The sequence below is a fragment of the Phacochoerus africanus genome, chromosome 4, assembly GCF_016906955.1.
Source record: "Phacochoerus africanus isolate WHEZ1 chromosome 4, ROS_Pafr_v1, whole genome shotgun sequence".
Classification (NCBI taxonomy): domain Eukaryota; kingdom Metazoa; phylum Chordata; class Mammalia; order Artiodactyla; family Suidae; genus Phacochoerus; species Phacochoerus africanus.
Genome location: NC_062547.1, coordinates 60,799,266 through 60,806,989, shown reverse-complemented (window position 1 = coordinate 60,806,989; position 7,724 = coordinate 60,799,266). Strand labels below are relative to the sequence as shown.

The 7,724-nt window shown below is 51.2% G+C and overlaps 1 non-coding gene across 1 annotated transcript; it reads left to right on the top strand.

Annotated features, from left to right (window-relative positions):
- Positions 1-3,840: 3,840 nt before the first annotated feature.
- On the top strand, positions 3,841-3,947 carry LOC125126635 (U6 spliceosomal RNA). Its single transcript, XR_007134730.1, has one exon. It is a non-coding gene; the product is annotated as a U6 spliceosomal RNA (small nuclear RNA).
- The last annotated feature ends 3,777 nt before the right edge of the window (positions 3,948-7,724 follow it).

The window sequence follows — 7,724 nt, the reverse complement described above, 5'->3', positions numbered from 1 at the left end:
ACCAAAAAAAAATGCAGAAAATAAGAGTTTATGTTTGTATCTCACTGATGACACTGAGGGTCAGGGAAGTACCACCACTACCGCTTGCTTGGAGATGCACAGCACATTGGCCTTGAACCTAGCCTCTTTGAGGGCTGAGCCTCTCCTACGACATCTGTACATATATGCATGGGCAAGACACACACACACATGCACACTCACAAGAACAAAATTCACCACTCCCGCCATCCAGAGCCATGTGATTCTCCCCCGCTAGATGGGCCCAAAGCTAGACTCTGTTTTTTCTTTCTTGAAGATAGAAAATCACAAGTCACTGGGAGGGAGGGCAGGAGGAGCTGAGGGCTTGGGGGGTGGGGATAAGGGGCCTGCTGGGTCACCTGTGAAAATCCAACCCTTCCTGGCACTGGGGGCCATTGGCCCCAGACACCAACCAGGGTTGCTGGAGAGCCAGGCTGAGATGTTTGGCCAGGTTTGTTGATCAAGAAGCCATTGACACTGGGAGATCCATGGGCTAAGGCAGGATAAAAGTCCAGAGAGGAAAGCAATTTACCCTAAATCACTCAATCTGGCCTCAAACCCGGGCTCTATGTCTGGCCAGATTTACCTTCCCCTCCCACTCAAGTAGGGCCTGGGACTTCTGGACCCTCTGCCTTGGCAGCACTGAGGGTTGACTGGTCCCTCTAAAGCCCAAGTTTCTCTGTGTTTCTCTCTGTCTTTGTCTTATTCTGCCCCCTCCCTCAGTTCATAGGAATTAGGAGCAGCCCCTCCCCCATCTGTACTCCCTTCTTCCCCACCCCATTCTTTCTTCTGTGGAAGAAACATCCTGTGCTCAGGCTCCCCAAGAGGCTTTCTCTTTGACAGCAGGGGACATGGGATGGGGGAGTACAGGACAGGCTATAGAGGAGGTTCCTCCCCCCAACATAGCAGATAGCAGGCCCTGGCTGCTTGCCAGTGGCCACAAACCCCACAAACACTCAAGAACACTCCAGGGTCTGGAGGACACTTAGACACCAAGCTGGGTCAGATCAGATGCCCAGCCACACACCAGGCATGACAAGGAGAAAAACACAGCATGTAGGTAACCCATAGACACATACCCAAACACATCCCTTCACCCACAGAGACACAGCCAGCTGTGGACATTGACACAACAGACCGGAGCACACACAGCGTCGCAACTGCTCAGATTCACACACACATCCGGATGCAGCGACGCTTGAGTACACCCGGTCACACAGACGCATAAGCAATGGTGGCACTACCACCCTCCAGCTCCTCCCGATGTAAAAACAGCTTTTTCCTTTAAAGAGCCGGCCTCAGCCAAAAAGCAGAGACCCCCGCCCCTAGAGAAACAAGGACCACCCCCCCCACTCCCGCCAGGCCCTGCGCGCCCCTCCTCTACCCCGCAGGAGGGCCCTGCCCCCGCCCACATACCGCCTGTGGAAGGAGATGGGCCAGGAGCGCCGCGAATTCTCGAGCCCCGGCCGCGGGCTCTGGTGCCGCTCCCTGCGGCCCACAGACTTTTCCGGGTCTGAGTGGTAGCGCTGCTGGATGCGGATGGGGCGCCTGGGCTGCCGCCACAGGTGCTTCGGGACCCTGGCTATGCCTTGGCGGCCGCGAGCGCGGTTCAGCTCGCGGGATGCCTCTACGCCTTCTTGGACTCCCGGGGTCTCCATGTGCCAAAGCAGGGGAGCAGTCCCGGGAGCGAGGAGTGTCTGAGCCGGGTCGGGCCAGAGCCAGCGGTGGAGACAATAGCGAGGAGCTGTCCGCGCCGGAGGTGCTGAGGCGGGAGAAGGTGGAAACAGGGGCTCAAGGTTGGGGGGTGCGGTTTGACACCGAGTAGCTGTCCGTGCTGTGGTGGTGCTGAAGGATAGATAGCGCGGGAAGAAGAACTTGGGGCGGGGGGAGGGTTGGAAACTGGAGCTGAGAATACCCCCGGCGACAAGAATGATATGCCGTCCCCTCTATTGCTGAAGGAAATAGGGTCAACACATGGACTCGGAGTGAAGACAAAAATTGTCCTCTCGGTTGCTGCGAAATGGAGAACAGACAAAGAGGGGCTGCGGAGACCCCCAGAGCTAAGGCACCGACCGTACTCCTGATGCTGAAAGGGAAGAAGGTAGAAGATTCAGGAGCTCCAGGTGGTTGAAACGGAGAGGAACTGTCCGTGACTTGTTGGTGCTGAAGGCAGAGCAGGAAGACTGATGGTGTTCAGAAGCACCTCCAGACCAGGATGCCAAACAGTGCTGAAAGCTGAGCAGTAGTGGGTCCTCAGCCTTTCCCCAGTGACTACAGCAAAGAGAAGTCTGGAAGCAGAGTCCAGGGCTCTGGTCTTCAGAGGTAGACACAGACGGTGGTTTCTCTGCTCAGGAAGGTAGGCTTATCAGCTCAGCCTCAGATGAGGTCTCTTTGAGGTCTTAAAACCCCTATCCACACAAGGCAGGAATCCAGGAAGGACAGAGGAATTGGAGAGAGCTGTGGCGGGGCCCTCCCATGCCTGAAGTGGGCACACAGAACCTACCTCTGGTTGGGAATGTTGACAGTGGTGGTGGGTAGAGAGAGGCACTCTTTTATAGCCACAACCAATGCTGAGACCCCTCAGCAGAAATGGCAGGATCTCATTTGCCCCGTGATGCCTCGGGCCCCACCTCGCAGCCACAATTCCTGCTCGCAAATTCCAGGTCTGCCCCTCCCTTCCCCAGTTCTAGAAACTCAACCCTGCCCACCAGGCAGTCTAATCTCAGGGGTAATTTCCTGGGAAGTGGCAAAGGGAGGGCAAGAACATTTTCTATCATGGATAATGGAAGAAGACAGGGACAGGAGCAGGGCTGAGTGGGTGGGTGGGTGGGTGTGGGCTGGGGCAGGGAGGAACTTGGGGCCACTTGGTGCAGCAGATGTGAGGGCAGAAAGAGGCCTGATCTTTTCAGAGCTCACAAGGACATCTCAAGGATATTTCCCATGGTGACTGTCTACCCTCTACCCCAGTTGTGTCCAGGTTTGAGGAATGGAAAATGCTTGGATGTGATAGACTGAGCTCAAGCCCCAGTACTACTACTATGTCTTGCTAGGTGATGCAAAACAAATGATTTCTCTCTGTCCATTACACAGGGCTCAATCCCCCACCCTCCAAAGCTGATAGTAGGAGACAACTTGGTCCAATGGTGGGAGATGTGTGTTCTACCACTGGTTTGCTATCAATTCCCCTCCCCAAACCTGTTTTCTATTCTGGAAAATGGGGATAATGATGGTGTTCCCACCTCTGGGTATTGTTGCAAAGATGAAAAGGAATGTCACAAGTGAAGGCTAAAAGACCAGGAGCTGTCCACACCACTCCTCCCTCTCTCTTTCCCTCTGCTGATGTCCACCAGTGCCTGTGTGTCCACTTCAGAAATCTTGTATCTGCCTGAACTTCTGAATCTGCTTGCTCTCTCCAGCTCTTGGCTTCCACCCTGGTCCAGGTACCACCATTTTCTGCTCAGAACTGCCCAGGCCTCTTTGTTGGGCTCCCGCTATTTCCACCCTGGTTCCTGACAGTTCTCCCTACAGCAGCTGTAGGGAATTTTTAAAATTCCAATCTAATTAACTCACTCCCTTGAAAAACCACCCATGGCTCCCCATTATACCTATAAGATCTTGTGTGGTCATGCCCCTGCCCATCTCCCCAGGCTCCCCACCCACCCTCCAGCTACACTGATCTGTGTTCAATTCTTCATGCACCTGATCTTCTTGAGTCCAAGACTGCACAACCTGTTTCTTTTTCTTTCTTTCTTTTTTCTTTTTTTTTTTTTCTGCACTCACAGCATATGGAAGTTCCCAGGCCAGAATCAAATCTGAGCTGCAGTGCTCGCTCCAGCAGCTCATATACTAAAATTGGAACGATACAGAGAAGATTAGCATGGCCCCTGCGCAAGGATGACACGCAAATTCATGAAGCGTTCCATATTTTTTGAAAAAAAAAAATCTGTGCTGCAGCTGCAACATACGCCACAGCTATGGCAATGCCGGATCCTTAACCCACTGCATCAGGCTGGGGATTGAACGCTTGCCACCAAAGAGACAACACTGGATTCTTAACCCACTGCACCACAGCAGGAAGGCCGCATGCTGTTTCTTCTAATTGGCTTACACTTCCCTGTGCTCCTCCTGGCTGACTTCTCTTCATCCTTCAGGCTAAACTTGGATGCCACTTCTTCCAAGCATTCCTTCCTCCCCCCAAGTCCCCAGTGCTCCCATATCGCCCTGATCTATCCAGCTGGCATGAGTCTATTTCTACCATCAGCCCATGAACACCTGCTTGCCCATGGCTGTGTTCCCAGGACAGGGCCTGACACAGAGTGGTTGCTTAATAAATGCTTTCTGAACAAGTTAAAGAAAGGTTCAGCTAGATAAGGAGGTCTCCCTCTCCTGGGACAGGACTCCTTTGTTCTCATATACCTCCTCACCTGCTTGGGGCCAGGCTGTGGCTTTGCTCATTCCCTTGAGCCTCGATGGTGAAGACCACACAGTCACTAGGCTCCACCTCTCTAGAGATCCCAAGGCGGCTCAACAGTGGCGGCAGCAATGGGGTCCCCGAGAAGCATCTCCAGATGACACCACTGCCAAGGGGGATCAAAGGGTCCAAGCCAGAATCTGCCGACACTCGGGCTGGCTGGGGAGACAGCAGCAAAACATGAGTAAGTTCCCAGGCATGGTGCCTCTCTGGGACCCTGGAGACCAGGAGGCTCTAAGATGTCCCCACTCAGATTCCTGGACTGACCCAGAGAGTTGTATCTCAGTTCTACTTTCTCCCTGAGTGAATTTCCTTCTCTAAGCCTCAGTTTTCTCATCTATGAAATGGGGATGTGGATCTTAACCTTGCAGAATATCAACAGTGCCTGGCCCACAGTAAGCATTGCAAAAATATTTATCAATTAACTAATATACAGTGTATTCATTATTTATAACATTATATAATATACCACTATTTATGATAATAATATGAACCATAATGATATTCTATCATAAGTTCTTTATTAAAATATAAAAATAAGACAAGAAGTAAGTAAACAAGTGAATAACGACAGTATGAATAGCTGCCTTTCTGGCACACTCACTTCACACTGGTGCTGTTCTAAGGATACCTCATGGATTAGCTCAAAGGGCACAATGAGGCCATTTTGTACAATTAGCCTCTTTGTACAAACAAGAAAACTGAGGCTCAGAGGTTAAGTAACTTTCCCAAGGTTGCAGTTAGTAAGTAAATGGTGGAGATGGGATTCTGGATTCTGAGGTTTGACTCCTCATTTCTTGAAGGAAGGACTGAACAGGGAAAATTAAATGAGATGGTGTTTGTAAGCATGCTCTGGATAAACACTTGAGACATTTAAAAAGCAAGCAAGTTGTCTTCTTAGTGCAGTAGGCAGCTCATCAGTCTCATAAAAATCAAACAGAATAGGCGTACCCATCATGGTGCAGGGGAAATAAATCCGACTAGGAACCATGAGGTTATGGGTTCAATTCCTGGCCTATATCAGTGGATTAAGGATCCGGTATTGCCGTGAGCTGTGGTGTAGGTTGCAGACACAGCTCGGATCCTGTGTTGCTGTGGCTGTGGCTCTGATTCAACCCTTATCCTGGGAACCTCCATATGCCATGGGGACGGCCCTAAAAAAACAAAACAAACAAACAAACAAACAAGCAGAATCAGGATGGAATTGATGAGTTGAGGGTGTGCACTCTCCAACCCAACAGATCTGGGTTCAATCCATGCCGTGTGGTCCAGGGCAAGCATGCCTCAGTATCCCCATCCTGTGAACCAGGGATGAAATCCATGTAGATTCCTCTGGGTTGTTGCTAGAAAAAGATCTGGCTGGGAGCTGTCCACAGTGCTGACCCCAGGAAGTGGTACCAAAACTGGAACCCACAGCCACAGGGTGGGAGTCAAAGGAACAGAGAGGGAGGTGGAGAGGTGGAGCCCAGAGCTTCTCTGGCTCTTCCCATGTGCTTCACAAGCGAGTCTGTCTCTACCATCAGACAACATTCAGATGGGAAACTGAGGTCCAACACCACATGGCTAATCAGGATCAGGGCCAGGGCAACAGGGGCAGGGAAAAAAGTGAGACAAGGGGACAATAGTTGAAGTTCTTCTATGTTTGTTTCCTTTCTTATGAGGTGGAGCTTCTCATTCCTGTCACAGAGGAGGATGTTAAAAGTCAGAAAGGAGGGAGTTCCCGTTGTGGCTCAGCAGTAATGAACCCGACCAATAACCATGAGGACTGGGGTTCAATCCCTGACCTTGTTCAGTGGGTTAAGGATCCAGCATTGCCCTGAGCTGTGAGATAGGTCACAGACATGGCTCAGATCCCACGTTGCTGTGGCTGTGGCTGTAATGCAGCCTGGCAGCTGCAGCTCCGATTCAACCCCTAGCCTGGGAACTTCCATATGCCTCAGGCGCAGCCCTAAAAAGCAAAAGGTCTGCTGAGTGTCACACAGCTGAGAGCCACTCAGCTCACCCATCTCCCCTAAACTCTTACCATAGAGCTGATCCTTCTAGGACCCAGGATACCCGAATGTTCCCTGCCACACACCCACCCCATTTGAGCTCCACCATCACCACCCTCTCCCAAGGGTACTTCAATTCTAATGCAAAAAGCTAAGTGTTCCACCCCAGGCCTCCCCTGAGAGGATTCCTGGCAGCTTGGAGGAAGTGCAGGAAAAAATGAGGGTGGGGCGCATGGAGACTTTGGGCTTCTTCCAGAATAGAGACTTGCTGAGATGTTACCTGCCTGTATTCTTGAGGAAACTGAGTTCCAGATGGGAAAACCATTGCCCACATGTATGTGCATTCATTTATTCACTCGACAAATACAAAAAATAGCTCATATGGTGCTAGAAAGAAAATTAAACCATGTAAGGGCCTGGAGAGCAATTTGGGGAGTGGCTGATGATAGGCGTAGTTAGGGGCCTTTCTAAGGAGATGACCTTGAGCTGAGACTGAAAAGAGGAGAGAAAGCTGGCCAGGGAGTTCTTGTTATGGCTCACTGGTCACGAACCCACTAGCAACCACGAGGATGTGGGTTCCATCCCTGGTCCTGCTCAGTGGGTTGAGGATCCAGCATTGCCATGAGCTGCAGGGTAGGTGGCAGATGTGGCTCGGACCCCGGCCTTGCTGTGGCTGTGGTGAAGGCCGGCAGCTGTAGCGCTGATTCGACCCCTAGCCTGGGAACTTCCATGTGCCATGGGTGCAGCCCTAAAAAAAAAAAAAAATACCCACCAAAAAAACAAGACAAAACAAACAAACAAAAAACAAATGCAAAAATAGTTCCTATGGTGCTAGAAAAAAAAATTACATCATGTAAGGGCCTGCAGAGCAATTCAGGGAGGGGCTGATGATAATGTTGTTCAGGCATAGTTAGGAGGCTTTCTGAGGAGATGGCCCTGAGCTGAGACCAGAAAGAGGACAGAAAGCTGGCCAGCAGATAGCTAGGAAAATAGCTCCCAGGCAAGCGGACAGCTCATGCAAAGGCCCTGAAATGGGCACAAGCTGGTGAGTTTGACGAACAGGGAGGGGAGGCTGGAGTGGAGTGCAGGAAGCTGAGTCGGTGGGGAGTTGATGGGGGGCCTCTGAGGTGGGGTGATGGGATGGGAGTTAGTTCCAGGAGTGGAATGAGAGGTTTCAAAGGATGCGATTTGCTGTATGATTTTAAGAAGTACCTGGAGTTCCTGTCATGGCTCAGTGGTTAACA